Source organism: Anser anser, assembly GCF_964211835.1.
Source record: "Anser anser genome assembly, chromosome: 9".
NCBI lineage: Eukaryota > Metazoa > Chordata > Aves > Anseriformes > Anatidae > Anser > Anser anser.
In genome coordinates, this window is record NC_139729.1 from 26,154,501 (window position 1) to 26,170,756 (window position 16,256).

General features: G+C 37.4%; 1 long non-coding RNA gene across 1 annotated transcript; it reads right to left on the reverse strand.

Annotated features, from left to right (window-relative positions):
- Positions 1 to 744: 744 nt before the first annotated feature.
- Positions 745 to 14,057, reverse strand: LOC310904243. Its single transcript, XR_014588134.1, has 3 exons — positions 13,681 to 14,057; positions 5,338 to 5,480; positions 745 to 1,354 (listed from the first exon to the last, which is right to left on the reverse strand). It is a non-coding gene; the product is annotated as an uncharacterized lncRNA (long non-coding RNA).
- Between the last annotated feature and the right edge of the window lie 2,199 nt (positions 14,058 to 16,256).

The window sequence follows — 16,256 nt, forward strand, 5'->3', positions numbered from 1 at the left end:
GACCAACCTTTAAAACAAGAGATATACAAAAATAATTACATTTTCCTTTGCTGGTGGACACTGGGATACAAGAACCTTTTACCAAACTCACTGATACTTGAGAAGATGCAGGCACCTTGGTATACAAAGATGGCAACGCTACGAGACAGGCTTATTATTTTAATTTCTGAGATAGAAAGAATACTTGGTGCTGTCCAGAATCCTAGAGATGCTTGGAAAGTGTCACAGCAACACAGCAGAGAAGCATCAGGAGTAAGCAGTCCACCCAAAGCCACTCTTATGTCACTTACAGTGGGATCTCTCTGGATACAGCCATTAAATTGCACAGGCATGGATGAGTAATTGACAACTAGGTATCACTTGGGGTCTATTCTCCTGTGAGATCATTTTCAGCAGCTATGGAACTATGCAGCTGCTGGATTTAATAGGTTTACACCTTAAAAAATAACTTCCTTTCCTTTTCTTCTGATGAGTAAGTGGGAAGGTACCACGCAGAACAACCTGGGGGAAGAAGCATCAGTTTGGCACTACCACTACCACTGGCAGAGTGGTCACAGCAACAAATTGCAGTGGTTTACATGAGCCCTACAAACTTGAAATGCAGCCTGAACAACAGTTTGGCAACATATTTAATTATAAAATTCTTCCTTTCTCTCTACTGCTATAAAGGGCCACAGCTGAGCAAGAGACCTTGGTGATGGCTTCCTATCTACACCTTCAGGGCTCCTCCACTTGCTGAAGATGAGCATCTGCACTGACACTAGACCGCAACCCCAGGCTTTGGTAGTTTGGGTTTAATATGCGAGACGAGAGGGAGGAGAAGGCTCAGACAGTTTTGGAGCTCATTCGGTTATCTGCAATGGTACGTGCTCATCGGTGTCCCTGGTGTTCAGCTTGTAAATGACTGGCATTAAACTGTGATCTGTCCCCATGGTACAGGGTCAGAGCCAGGAATTTATTCAGAGAGAGAATTACAGCTCTTGCCTGTGGGGACCATACAGAGGAAAGGGTTTGATTTTCCTTTTGCGGGCACGGGGAGAGGCTGCAGACAGCCACCTCATTACCACTAATGGGCCCTGCAGACGGGCAGGGAGTGCAGCACGCTCGTCGGAGAGCAGGCCCTCGGTCTGCATTGCATTCCAGGACCAAATCTGCAAAAGCAAGGGAAGGTGTGGAGGTAAGTGCCATGGGTTGGAGCTGCATTAAATGACCTGAGAAATTCTCACTCACCAAGGACTCTGAGGAGCGTTCATCCTGAAGGAGGTTGGCAGCACTCTCATTCCCTCCGTTCCAGCTGGTGCTCCTCGGTCTTTTGCGTAAATGACACGACCATTATACGGTTATATTCAATTTACTGGGGAAAGCAGATAAGGTCAGTTATAGTTACATCATTAACTACCACCAAATTAACATCCTGTATCTATAAAGACCTAAATGAGGGAAGTGACTAAATGTCTTCATCTTATTTATAAAAACAAAGCATAAGTTTTCATTTCAATATCAAACTAATCGAAGAATGAATATCTTTTGATCTTTGCATCAAAAAACTTTCTCCACTGATATCTTAGGCTGCGATGTACATTTGCTGAAAGCCAATCTATTTCACAATGGGTTTTATTAAAATGATTTCACATAATTTAGAGGCAAGGAAGATAAGTGACTAAAAGGCTGGCAACATAGCTATGCTGTCTTCTATGGGATATATTGGGAGCAACTTCTTGAACCATCAAGTAATGTTTTATAGCTTCCAAGATTATATTACTTCTGCTTGTCAGTCACAAGTATGGGTAGGGAAAAAAAAAAAAGAAAAGAAAAGAAAAAAAAGAAAGGGAGCACTAGTGGAGGTAACAGGGATTTACAGGGTGATGCAGTGAATATATACACGGGGAATGAAGTATTGTATATGCATATACCAATATTTCAGAAAAGATTTTTACATATTTTAATGGTATCACTAAATATTATTTAGTAGCATCCCCCTAAGTATTCTGTTTATCTTTCTGAACATCCCCTCTCATCTGGTTGTTCTTCTTTTAAGTTGTTTATTAGTCCAATGTGTTGGCCTAAAAAGCTACATGTCCTTCTCCTATCATTACACCATTTTCTTTTTACCTGGATGTTATATTCCAAACCTTTTCGGGGAAAGAAAAAAAAAAGTTTGCATCTCATCCCACATAAGTGAGAAGATGCCAATTTTTAATGACAAAATTTATAATATGTGTTAATAGGAAAATCTGACCTCTTTGGCAGTCTACAGACAAGAAGAGTTATTAGCAAGGTATCCTGTTTTGGATAAAAAACTTCGGAGCACAGTAAAAAGAGGCTGCATAAATTCAAACAAACAGTAGCGTCATTTCTTAACGTTTTTCTCAATTTTAGTTACATTATCTTTAGTAAAAATATATATATACATATATATACAAAAGCACTCAGCTTTAATGATTTTCAACATTGGCTATTGGCATACAAATGTATTGTCAATAGGTTTTCAAGTAGCCTGCAAATTTCCAAGGAATAACAGGTCCCTGGTTGAAAATGACTGGTCTAATTCTTTTTCTGGCTTTAACTACACTTTCTACTCTTGAAAACTATCATTATTTTGCCTCCAAACAGTATTTAACACAAATACTGACTATTTAACTGATTATTTTACCCAGAAATGTATTGGCTTCCTTATTATTGTGGACTTCTTATTAGATCAGTAAGACATGTAGCTTCAAAACATCTTTGGTAAAGACTGCTAGTGCATAAACATATCTTTAGGATAAAATCAGTCATAAATAAAGCCAAAAGTGACTTTTTCTGGTTCCTAAATATAATGCACCAAGTTGCAAATGCACCAATTTAATTATTAAAATCCAGTTGACAGCAGTCACTGCATGATTGTCTTTGCTGTCGAACTCATCCAAAAAGCACATCCAGAAAGGCAATTGCTTTCAAAGGAGCAAGGATTGCATTCATACATGAATTTAGTGGAAATAAAGGGCTTGGAAGGTGGAATCAGGCTCAGGGTTTGTTATTATTATATGTTAATATATTATAATAATTTGTTGTTAACACTTAAAAAGTAAAAATTCCTGAGAAATGAAACCTCTACTAACTTTCAGTTGTGAAACCAATTATAAATAAGGTGAAAATTATGCTGTATTTTAAACATTTGGATTTTTTTTTAATTTCGCACTGTAATTTTTTAAGAAAAAAATCAATTGAATCAGAGTTCTGTAAAATTTTTGTATGCAAAAAGAGAAGTAGACTTAAAGAATCTTTTTTTTTTTTCCCATTCTCTAAAACAGGAATTATCCCTAAGAGGAAATGAACACGTTTTAAAATTAATGATGCACCTATATTCAAATAGAGTTGCTTCTGAATCAAGACTTTGCTGTTTGGAGCTGTATTCTCTGCTTCATTTAAAATCACTTTGTATCTGTAGCACAAATTATTTTCTTTTCTCTCTGATAGGTGGGATGCAGGCTACTAGCAAAAAAAAAGAAATCATCTATTCAGCTACAGAAGAATTTCTCAAAGCTTGATCTGTAGCTTACTGTCTTCTAAAAAAAAAGATGGTTCACAGAAAGTTGATGTTGGTTTTCATTTATTGAGGCAGTGCTATAGTGAATAATAGCATTTCAACATATTATTGATATTGTAACAATTCTTACATTTTAGCCCATAAAATATGTTACCCAACTTTGCTGTGATGGCTTATGAAGCCCAAATCTGGACACATTTCCCACAAAGTCAAGGCCATGCACTCACATAGATAAAGCAAATGAAACGCAAGGGGAATGTTCTGTGTGCTGTTATATTATTTGAACCTGAGAAATATTTAAAGAAATTAAAAAAAATGTATTTACTGAACAAATTCACTTATTTAACCATATTTTGTTTGGGTTAGGTTTATGAGATGCATTTAGATTTTTAAGGCCAATGTAAATCTGAAATATCTTACTGACTTCAGTCTGACTCCTCTCAATATACCCATGCAAGCTGAGAAGAGAATATGCCCAACTCAAGACAACACTCTGCACAGCTTGTATTTGAAAGATTGAAGGGTCTCTTCTTTGAACAATTTGAGACTAAATATGATGAGATCTCTTGCTCTTCTGTGAAGGACAGACACTTTTATTATTTGGGGGGGGATTGAGGGGGAGAAGCAGACAAGGCTAGAAAACAAAAACCAAATGTAGCAGATGCTCTTCCATTCAGAAAGGTAAGACATTCTTCTAGGCTTCTCACCAAGAAAGGAGTTTCTGAAATATCATCAAAGCAGTAAAATATGTCATGTAGCCAGAATGTGTCCCCAGCCTCCCAAGGAGGAGTAAAACTTGCCTGCTTGGTTTAGTTGGCCAAGGTGGAATTGCACCATAAAATTACTGCTGCATCTTCTTAACACCATGCCTGTTGGACTTGTTTTAACCCTCATTCATCTTGTATTTCACAAACTGTGCAAAGCTCACTCAGGAGGTGCTTTGGTGCACCCCAAGGCAAAAGGAGACAAGTATTTTCTTTGGTTGTGCAGGCATTTTCAGAGGCCTTCTGCTTCCTCTCCCATGAGCACCTCAAACTTGTGGGCTGCATCATTTATTGTGATCTTATCCCCTTGTGATCTGCTACGGTAATTTCCTGGGTTGTGCAGTACATAAAACTGGTCTGATACCAAGAGGGACCTAAAGAGTAGGAGAGCAGAGGTGGTTCAAAGCATTCTTCCACCCACCTCATCCTTTCTTGGATGCATGAATATGGAATAATTGTTACAGGAGAAAAAGCTCAGAATTTCACAGGTCAGCTCAGCAAATGTTTCTTGTTCTCATAAACAATTTTTGAAGAGCGTACTGCATGTGAAGAGTTGTAAATGCCTCTGCTGTAAATCAATGCCTCTCAGGCATAAAAAGGATATATTGTCACAGGATAATATCTCTCCCTTTTTCTGTGTTTTGTTGTTTCTCTTTTTTTTTTTTTTCTCAATACTGTCAAAACAAATGCTTTGCTTGAAAATAATTCTTACAGTATTTTGGATTCCCATTTGTTTGATGAATATGAACAAGTCAAAATTAAAGGGATTTGTCATCACAAAATCAACTCCAGAAACTAAACGTGAGCCACATCTGACAGGAGTGCTTTGTGTTCTGGAGAACCATTTCCTACTCAGGGAATAATTGCCCATTTGGGGATGCTACAGGTGACACATTAGACATAAGCATTCAGATCGGGTATAATAACAGCATCCCTGCTAAGTGTGAAAACATTTTTTCTGCTTGTAAAAGTTAAGAGGAATCAATATCAATAAGTGTCGTTACTATGATTCCCTTTCCTGGCGGGATTTGAGTACCCTCCTACCTCACGTTGCAGAGGCTAGCCTCCGCAGCAGAAATGAGCCCGTTGCCTCTTCAGTGCAGAGCTGGCAGGAGGGGTTTACAGGGTCTGCTTCTTCCCCAGTGTATATGTTACACGCAGGATTATCAGGTTTCCCTGTACCAGACCTGTTTGAAAGAGAGAACAGATTTATTACACAATCAAAGTTCAATCTAAGAGTCTAGTCTAGTACATCAGACAACGGTCTCCCATAAGGGAAGGCTTCTGGCCTTTCATGATTAATAAATTTATCAGAAAAAAAAAGTAAAAGCTGAGGAAAATGGATGCACGTCCAGAGGAAGGTTTAAGTGTGAGTGATAACAAGGAATAAAAGCAGGAACCATAAACAGGTAGAAAACCAGAGACTCGCACAAGAGATTATGTTGCCCTAAAAGTTCTAAATATTGAGGCCTGCCAACTGTTTAAAAGTAGTCATTTGTTGCAAAAACAAGTTGCAAACTAAAGAAAATGCTTAATTAAATTTGCCTACACAACGTCATTTTTAAAAATGTATTAAAATAGACTAATCATAACAGAAACAAAAGTCTGTAATTTTAGAAGATGATTACTAACTGCACTAATTAAGTGGCTTTAATTGACTCCATCGAAGTCAAGAGACAATTCATATGTATATTGCTGCAAGACTCAGTAATCATAATTTCTGCAAAGTAACTTTTAAATGAGTTATCCTGCAGCTTTTATTAGCTAGATAGCTGTTTTCAATCCACGATTTGCAGATCCCCAGGGGGCCACGGATTACCGCCGAGGCTCTGGAGGTAACTAAGAAAAGCATGTTTACTGTCAATACGCTTCCCTGGAAGCTTTGAAGGATCCAAAAATTGAGAAAGATAAAGAAGAAAAAGAGGGAAAGAGGGAATACATTTTTTTCTGCTTTATTACTGCATTCTAACTTTCTGAGCACTTTCAAAATATGGAAAGATATCTTCTTGATTTCCCCTGAAGAACTGTTATTTTTTTTGCCTTTCTTAATTAAATGGAAAGAATATTAAAAATAATTTTAAGGCACACATCCAAAACATTTTAATATGTGCAGCCACTGCTTCTAAAAAATAGCTTCTACTTCCTTTAACTTCTTACCTAATCATTACTGAAAATGGGCTACTTCATCTAAAACTTATTGTTTAAATGTCCTAAACCATACAGTACAGGTACATCAGAAAATAATCTAATGCACAGTGTAACTATTCAGCAAAGCTCTTAATAACTGAAAACTCACTACTGTAGCAGGAAGCATCAATGCTTCTTGTTTGGCATTGCAAGGTTGCCAAGGTCTTCCCGGTGGCTCTTATGCTCCCTATTTAGAAGAACCTCATCGTGTATTTTCGGCAGATATTTCCCATAAAACCCCCTATTTCTCCACCTGGTTTGCCCAGAGCTAACCTCTTGGATATGGAGGAGCAGCAGGGAAAAGTCCCACACCAGAATTAGGTTTTATGTTCTCTCTTTTAGCCCCATAATGCCTTTGTTTAACCTTGAAGACTGATGAGAACAATTAGTCCCTCTCCTCCCCGTGAAATCACTTTATGGGTGTGCAGCCTGTTGATTTCTTGTCATTCCTCTTCCCTAAATTGAATATGTTCAGCTTTCCCACAGTCTGACATTATAAACCCTTCACTCTTTTATTTGCACTCTTCCAAACTCTCTTATTTATCTTTCTTTTTAGAAATATCATGCTCAAAAGCTTTATGTAGCATTTTAAATGTTGCCTACCCAGTTCAAAATTGAAAGGGCTATATTTTTTCATTTATATCTGATGTTTTACAGGCGATCAAAACCTCAAAAGGTGGAGAACTGATCTAAAGATGAATAAAAGTCTTTGTACTATAGCAACTACTTCAAGACTATTTTAACTCAGATGTAAGAAAAAGCAAAATTAAAAGTACATGTATATAAAAGTAGCTCAGCCATCTCTGAATCTTTGAACATTTGCCATGACAACCTTAGAATCTAACATACTTATTTATATTTATTTCTTGTGTGGTCTTCCCTAAAAGAAGGGAGAAAAGTAGTTTTTTTTTTTTTTTTTAAAAAAAAAAAAGTTATTGCTTGTTCTCACTTATCTTTTGAAAGTCTGTAGAATTTTTCTTTGTTTAAAAGGTCCAAGAAAACAGTTTGTTGCCAGTATCCTATGGCAGGTTTCGTTTGTCCTTTTCCAGGTAAATGGAGGAAATAATTTACTCTGAAGCCTATTCCCTTCCTGCCCCCTGCAGCATGTGCTCCTCTTCAGCTCCACCCTTTTACCCTTTTTCCCGATCATTCTTTCCTTTGGGGGAATCAAACACATGAAATTACATTCTCATCAGTTCTTATATCTAGATTAATTTTAACACTTTTTTTTATCATATCCTAATACTTACCTTGGCTACAAAAACGTGTAACCATTTGTGAAAATAAAACACTATCATGCGTTGCAGCTTATACATGTTTTTCACTGAGCTATCAAAGGACCCCCCCACTGAGCACAGAGTACAACACGTGCCACTCTACAAGGCATGGAGGCAGGGTAAGCCCGAGGGGAGCTGCCACACTCCATCCATCCTGCGGTGGCCACCCATACGCAGGCTGTAACCCCCAGGTAAGTGCAGGGGAGCGAATTCTTCCAGAAGCATTGGCCCCCCTATCATGAGGTCTGGACATGAGCTTAAAGGTCTTCTTTTTTTTCTGTTTGTTTTTGTTTGTTTTTTAATCTCTTTTGTTAGGTTTTTTTTTTTTTTTCTTTAGACATATAGAGAAAATTTACATGGATCAGGATTGACAACACTGCCAACATTTTCTCATTTTTATTTACCGTTTCTGTCAAGAGAAGATATTAGTTACAGACTTAGCCGTGAGCTTGGCGGTATAGCTGCTCTTATAGGGTAAAAATAAAACCACTACCACCAACAAAAAAACAACAGAGCTACCAAACGTGAGACGTCAAACACGGGAAGGAAAACACAGTGTCGCAGAGACATGACAATGAAGCAGTATTTGCGGTAACTCCCACTGCCTGGTAAATTAAGATGTTCTATGCCCAATGGCTTGCTTTCCAGCTCTTCCTACAAGATATTGTTGGAGAAATATTAAAACTGCTGTATGCCTGAAAAAGTAGTGGATTTAAAATCAGAAGTAACTGACAGAAGTTTGTTCCCTTCATCCCGAGAGACTCAGGTTGGGCTTCAGCAGCAGATCCAACTCCAGGCAACACTGGCAGATGGTCTACATGCCATTTCCCCCAGACAGTTTTTCACGGCTAAGAACTAAGATTTGCAGAAATTCCAAAGAAATATCATCTTGATTTTCCTGATGAAACACAAGACCTCTAGACCTGAGAACTGTGCATGCCCCCTTCACCAAAGAGCTACACCAGGGCCCCACCAGTTCAAGGACATGAATAACTTCGAGAAGTTGGACTGCTCAGCAGAGTGCTGTGTGCAGCTTATGTGCCAATGAAGTCAATAAGAAAGATTTCCTCTAATAGGTTTTGAATAAGCTGGAGCACAGCACAAGGATGCCATGCTCAAAATACAGAAAGGACAATTGTAATTGGCATCAAGAGAACGATTTTATAATGTATAAAATATAAAATGTATGCATTTCTCTTTCTAACTGCAGCAAAAAAGAACACAAAAATGTTAATGCAAAATTGTGCAATATACCAGTTATTACCAGTTACTCCTTTATGCTTGACCCACTCTCCCAGCAAGTAGTTCCACTGCTCTCTACTATCCTTATGTCCATACATGTACGTGAACAAAGATACTTATGTACAAACCTGTGTGCACGTCTTTCTGTCACCACCACTGTGGGGTTAACCTGGCAAGCAGCTAGCACCACACAGCCGCTCGCTCACCCCCCACATTAGAGGAAATTAATTCTACCTCAGCCAAAATCAGGATGACCACAGACCAGCCATACTTCTCTGCCACTTCAGTAACCAGAAAACAAAGAAGGAAATATGTCTGTGCAAAGCCACAGTATTCTGCCTCACTGCTTTTTGCTATTTTTCAGCTGGGTGTCACTTCAGATTACCAAGTGCTGTCCAAATTGCGATACAAGTCCTACAGACCAATTTTTGTACTCATTTAATACTTCCAAATTCACTGACACTGCATGAGGTATAAACAAATAAGTGCAGATATTGCCCTAATATGTTTAGGGTAATATAAATGTGAAAAAAATATTTTATATATATATTTCTTTCTTGCAAAAGCAATCAAATCATATTTTGAGCTAAAATAAACCTTTAGGAAAAATACTCAAAGACTGGAAAATGGGCTAAGTATGTATAATTTGGCTAAGTAATGAGTAAAAAGATACACTACATGCATACAAATATTTGATGAATGAGCTGAAGTAGAGAAAAATTATGTAGGGTAACCTAAGGGTGTATAGCTTAAAGCAATGTGAGAAATCTCCCTGACAGTGAGACATATTAGATTGTGGAATAGTCTCTCAAGGGAAGAAGTGTCAACCCTAAAATTTAGATAACTTAATCTATGATTAGGAAAAAAAAAAAAAAATTACAACGTGTACCAAATTCTGGGATTAGAGGATTATCCAGAAGATAAACACTGGCAAAAGTCATATCTCTGCTTTTAACCTGCAGGTTTTTTAGCCCTTGCCAAATGAGCACAAGACAGAGCGTTTGTGTCCATGAAGGAGACCAAAGGGGACACCCAGGTGGAGCAGAGGACCCTGCCACCTGTAGCCAGTGGGACTCCAAGCACTGCTTGAGGTGCACAGGCACTGCACAATGTAAGGGCATGAAGACACACCAAGCAGAACACCTAGGAACCACCAGTGAGGTCACTCTTTGAGACTGGACCACAGCTCTCCAAAGGTCCCCTCCAACCCCATTTGTACGGCTCTGCAAGTCAGCTAGAGGAATCAACATTTAGAGTGCGTGCCCTACAGCTCTCTTTCCACATTGGTGATAAGTGATAAAGGACGATCTGCGTAAACAAATCGTAAAGCTTGTCTGTTTGCTGCTTCTCCTTTGGTATCTTTTTTCCCCCTCCAGCTGTAAACAATAATGGTTCCAGTTCATGAATAAATATCTTTAACCAGACAATGTCTACTGAACTCAAGGAAGGGTTTATACATACCCATTACGCAGCAATGAACAGCAAATATTCTCTAGGTACTTCACTGGTCTTTCTATAGAATACATGATTCATCATCATACGCTCACATCATTTTTCATCTCCATAAGGGGGTAGCCTATGTTTACCAAGTGCAGATGCATAAATAAAGTGAGAACTAGTACGTGTCCTGGGCTAATGTCCAGGTTTTCACCTAATTTCAAAATTTCATGTGATGTATCTTTTTTATCTTTTAGAATTGTCTATTTATATATATTTAAAATGGTGACTTGTAAATAGATATTATGTCTACATTTAAAATACATGATTTGTATAAGTATACTATTTATATATTCATATACATAATTTGAAGTGTGCAGAGGAGACAGTTCTCAAGCCAGGCTTATTGAGATTCAAAGTACAGCAGGCATTTTTTCTCATCCTATGATATACTATTCTGAGGCAAATTTGCGTCTCATAGCCAGGGGCATCATTTGCAGGTGACTGAACAATCAATTAAAATTGTTTAAGGATATTATCTGTAGGTTTTTCAATACAGCCAGTTTACTGCTACTTCCTCACATGGTTAGAGGTATTTTAGTCATTAGTAACAGAGTTTTCCTAAGGATTTCTGGTACTGTCTTACAGATTTGCATCATCTTTTCCCTGAGCTGATGGAGGACTGAACATGCAGCTTTTGAGACACTGTGACATTGGTCAGTCTTAGCAGTATTATAAATCTGTCCTACTATAATATATATATATATATAAAACTTCAATTAAAACTTAATTAAAATTCCCAAATTTAATGCAGATGACATAATCATAAAAAATTGCATCAATGGCTCCTACATAGTCTCAGACCTTGGACTCTTTGGACTTGGAATTCAATGGAAGACAAGTCAGCAGACCTGAACTGAATTCAGGATTAGTAGTGGATAAGTTTTAGGACAGTCCAGTTTGCCCGGAGCAGTTTCAAAAGCACACACTTTTTGGTCTCCATGTTGTTTATAGCCAGTTTGCTGTGATTGTTTGCAATTTCTCTTTTCAGTTACACAGTCTGATGGACACCAGCCTTGTATTTCACTTCCAAGCTGCTGTACAGTGTGAGCATGTTCACATAGGTCATGAACTCCATAGCTGTGATTACGATGGCTCTTTATTTCATTAGTGTTTGATAATTGTTTTTTCATAAGATAAATATTTTTAGTTGTCTGAACAAAGGCACTTAGGCATAACAGGGTTCAGCACTTCTGTGACTAAGCTGTCTTTTTTTTTTTAGGTTAGCTGTTCAGTCAGGGAAAAACAACAATTTTTCACTGGTGGTGAGTCAATCATACCACAAAATACATAGTTAATGTTTAGGATTTTTTCATAAACTGTTCATCAAACACTTGTGAATAATGAATGCATAAGCTAGGATTAGACATGATATGTAAATTTAGGGCTCAGTTCATCTAATAACTTATTTATCAAGAACAATTTGAGCAGTACTATCTAAAAGCATCAGTTTAGTTCTCCATTAATAGCCAGTTGAACTTTCTGATTTTGTGCATAAGCATATGCAAAACACAGGCATGAACACACAGCCCTACCCCAACACTGCTGCTGAGCCTTGCACTCACCTCCTGCAGCCACAGAAAACAAAGGGCTCCCAGCCTCAAATTTCCACCCAAAAATTGTCCAGGAACAATCACATTACTGCTAGTGGAAGTGAAATGGCACATTTTCCATACCCCTTAAAACTATGTTCAGTATGCATGTTGTTTTCTTGACTTAAGATACAATCTATCAGAGTGTACTTGCACCACCATATCCAGTATTGCTCCAGTGTAGCTAAGGTTCAGTTATCATTTTCATTATAAACATTTGCAGTGGGTTGGAATAATTTGTTGTAGAGCATATCAAGCTGTCTGCTCGGACGCGTTAAATTTTTCCTCCTTGCGATTGATTTAAATCCTATAAGACATTTTTGTAGAGCAGCCAAAAATAAAAATGTATAATTCTCAACTTTTTTTTTAATAGTTACACTTCAGTAGAGAAACCAAAAAACTTATACATAAATTATTAATTGGCAATTCTCACAAAGGCAATGCAAAACAAACAGCAGCTTCCTGTTCAGCTGATTCCAGGAAACTGTCAAACTTCTGAATATTGTAATGCAGATGGTTTGCACCACTTTAATATTTTCAGTAAATAAAATATTGTCCTTGCATTTAAAAAAAAAATGAACAATTAAAACCACTTTATCTAGTTAAGTCATATATTGCACATGTGAAGCGATGAAGTGAATCACTGTTCACTCAGGCAGCAACACGTCGAAAACTATTTTGTTTGCAGTTCATATGAAAAATTTGAAACTGAGAACATTTCTACAAATCAAACATGTTGTTTAAAATGTCAGTCTGCATCAAATGAAAGATTTTATCCGGGATTTGACAAGTTTAAGTAAGATTTGTATCTCTGTTGGGTCATATTTGAAACCAAAATTAATTTTGAACCAGAAAAGCAGATTACTTTGCTTTGTAAAATGTCAGAGTATTGCTTTTTTGCTACTGTGCTGCCAAAAAAAAAAGAATAAAAAAAAAGAAAAACTAAAAGAAAAACTAAAAAGGTTGCCAAAGTAGAGTCTTTTGTGAAAAGAGGCTGTAGTTCTGTTCTTACTATTTTTTAATTTAATTTTATTTTATTTTTTAAATGAAGAGGAGTGACTATTCAATGTGTTTCACCTGACTACAGGGTTATACCTGTAAGACTCAACAAAGTTATGGAGCCACCTCAGGTACCCAGCTCCAACAGTCACCTCTCCATGGTAGCTGACCTATGCTCAAAGCGCAACCTGTAGCTCCAAGAAGCGAGAACTAATACACTGCGAGGTGTTATGGGCAACGCTACCTCTGACTTTCTTTGGGGGAGGGAAGGAAGAAGTTAAAGTCACTGCAGAGTTAATGTTGCTATCATTAATTTTCTGTGTGTGCACTTTACTCATGCAGTCAATTTGTCATTGAAGGGCATAATTTACTCTTCTCTCCACAGATTTTTGAACAGCGAAGGAAAAGACTTCGCCTATTGCAAAGTGTGCAATACTGATGATAAGGCAGAAAAATCAGAGCTCTTGTGACCCTCCCATCACTTTGAGCCCTTTCTTCCAGCCAGGCTCTAAAGGAACTTTCCATCAAAGCCAGAAGAAAACTATATACAATTTCAAACCTTTATCTGACCTCTTGTTTCCAGAGGGTTATACCTTAAACCTCTGGGTCCTTCCAGCTTTCTTTTTTCCTGTTAGAACGCTTTCAGGTGTCCTCTGTACCCCCGTGCAGCTCGGAGCGGTGGCTTTCACGTCAGCCATCTCCTGCTCTGCTGGGAGCCCTTGCAGACGGGCGTCTTGCTGACCTTGCCTTCAAACACAAAAGACAAAAGAGAAGGGATGAAACTAGCTGAAGCAAGAGAAAGAGTTGTACAAGACAGCAGAGGAGAGAGTGAAAGACCGCAGCGACCAAGTATCGGTGAAAACTGCAAGTTACAGCAAAACACACTGCACAAAGAGCATTTTAACCCTATCTCTGCAGCACAAGCAAGGAGAGCTTTTCTCCTTGTGATAACTTAGGATAGATTTTTATACTCCAGTGAATTATAAATGTATTATATTATACTCTAATTATTATGAAGTGACGGCAAAACTGGGCTAGAATAAAGATGTTATTTCCATTAAGAGAAAAACAAACTCCCAAATCGATAGTCTGTTAAGAGAGCCTTTAGAAAGTTTGGTTCTCTAAATATGGAGCATACTGACCTCGAAAGTAGTAGAATCAAGGAAAATTGCTTAAAGTATTGCCACAAAAAAAAAAAAGGTAATTTTTTTTATACCTACTCAGCCTTATAGTATGAACCACACTGATTCCAGATGACAACTTTCTGAGAGCATATTTAACATAGACACATTTCTGCAATATATCAGAAGATATAATAAATAAATAAATAAATAAATAAATAAAATATATGAGTAAAAGTCTCTGTGAATTGTTATGGGCATATACCTGTCTTAGTATCTTCTAAAAGTAAATCCATCTCTAAGAGCACAGGCTTATGGACATGTTTAGAAATTGCATCTAAATCTGAACACTTGATAATGTTCAAATATGATCATAATAATCGAGTTCATAATGATGAGCTCTCTGTAGTATTGACTGTCTTTTCCTTTTACCACCAGAGTTAAGTACCATTTTTTGGATCTGAATGCAGTTTGATTCTCTGCAAAGTTTATTTTCACAGTTATTTTTCGCATTTGTCATTTTTAATATCAGCCCATAGCTGATTATATCCCCATTAGGGAATATAATAAAAAGAGGATACACGGAGGTGAATTTTAGCTTTCGATTTATTTATATGTTTTATTTTTATTATTATTAGTTTTTCTCTGAAATTCACATTGAGAGAAGACTTTTGAAGGTGAATCTAGTTTTCCAGACATAGCAGTTTTGAGTGGAGTTACTCTGAGTTCTGCGTTTTTCCCCCCATCGTTTGAGCCATCACGCTCATATTGTGGTTTCCAGAGTCACTCTGGCTTATTTTTACCTCGTATGACTTGAATTGGAGATGCTGCATAGCACAGTCTCTGCTGAATGCTGCCAGAGGAGCCAACACTGGGATCATGAGGAGCCCCAAGAAGGGTGAAAAGGACTTTGTCTCCCTCAGCACAGCAGAGCTGTGTGCAGAAGCACCCTTGGTTAAGGGTGGAAATTCATCTGGAATAGCTCATGGGCTACATGCATGTGTACAGATATGTGCACACACATGCAAGCGTATATCTGTCTGTTTTCTGCCATCTTGTCTTAAGCATGCAAATCTTTCTTGTTATTTATTGAACACATAGGTTGGCTAGTCACCCAAAACCCTTTTAAATCAACAGGAGAATATTTGCATTTAAAATTGAATGTTGTCCTTTCAGAGCTTTTACTGAAAATTAAGAGACACCATTCATAGAAGGAAAAAAAAAAAAAAGAGCTTCAGAACAATTAAATAAATTTACTGAAAACAAAGGTGAACAAAGTTGTCCAACATGTAAGCATTCAGATGAAGTTTTCTAACCTCCTTGAATGCTGACCTTCGAAATTACATGTAACCATCTGCTCCTGAAATCTATATATTTCTCGAGATGAGGGAATGGGAGTTCAGAGCATGAATTTCCTAGGGGCTAGATTCTTGGGGGAAGCATAACTAGGGAAGCATGACCAATAATTTCCCAGCCTGAAAATCTCTGGAGTTATCAGCAAAGATAGTGAGGAGAGGCTTTATGGTGTGGAGGGCATAGCTGATTAGAAAACTCACTTTAAATGGATGCTAAAACAGGGAGAGAAGGATCTTGGCTGGCACTCAAAATTTAAATAGAGCATAAAAAGCTGTTACTTTATTATTTCACGAGAAACTAAAAGAAAGTAATCAAGAATACTTGTGTACAACTTATTGTAGTAAAGAAAAATAGAGGGACTGCAATTCAGATTTTGGAATCCAGCAGTTTTATGAACTAAAGCAGTAATAAATCCAAAAATAACAAAATGAAACAGAATTTAGGAAGCTATTTTAAAACAATTTGAATTACAGTGTATTAGTGAGCGTTGGAAAAAAAATCTATGTAGTTTTACATTGCTGCAGTTCTTGCTTGGGTATAAAAAATAATAAAATAATAGTAAAATAATAAAAAACGGGATAAAACAAGAAAGTATAACTCCTGGAAATCACAATTACTGCATTTTGTAATGGCAGCTTATTTTTACAGTATCCATTGCGCAAAGATGAAATTGTTGCAGGTCTGTAACTACT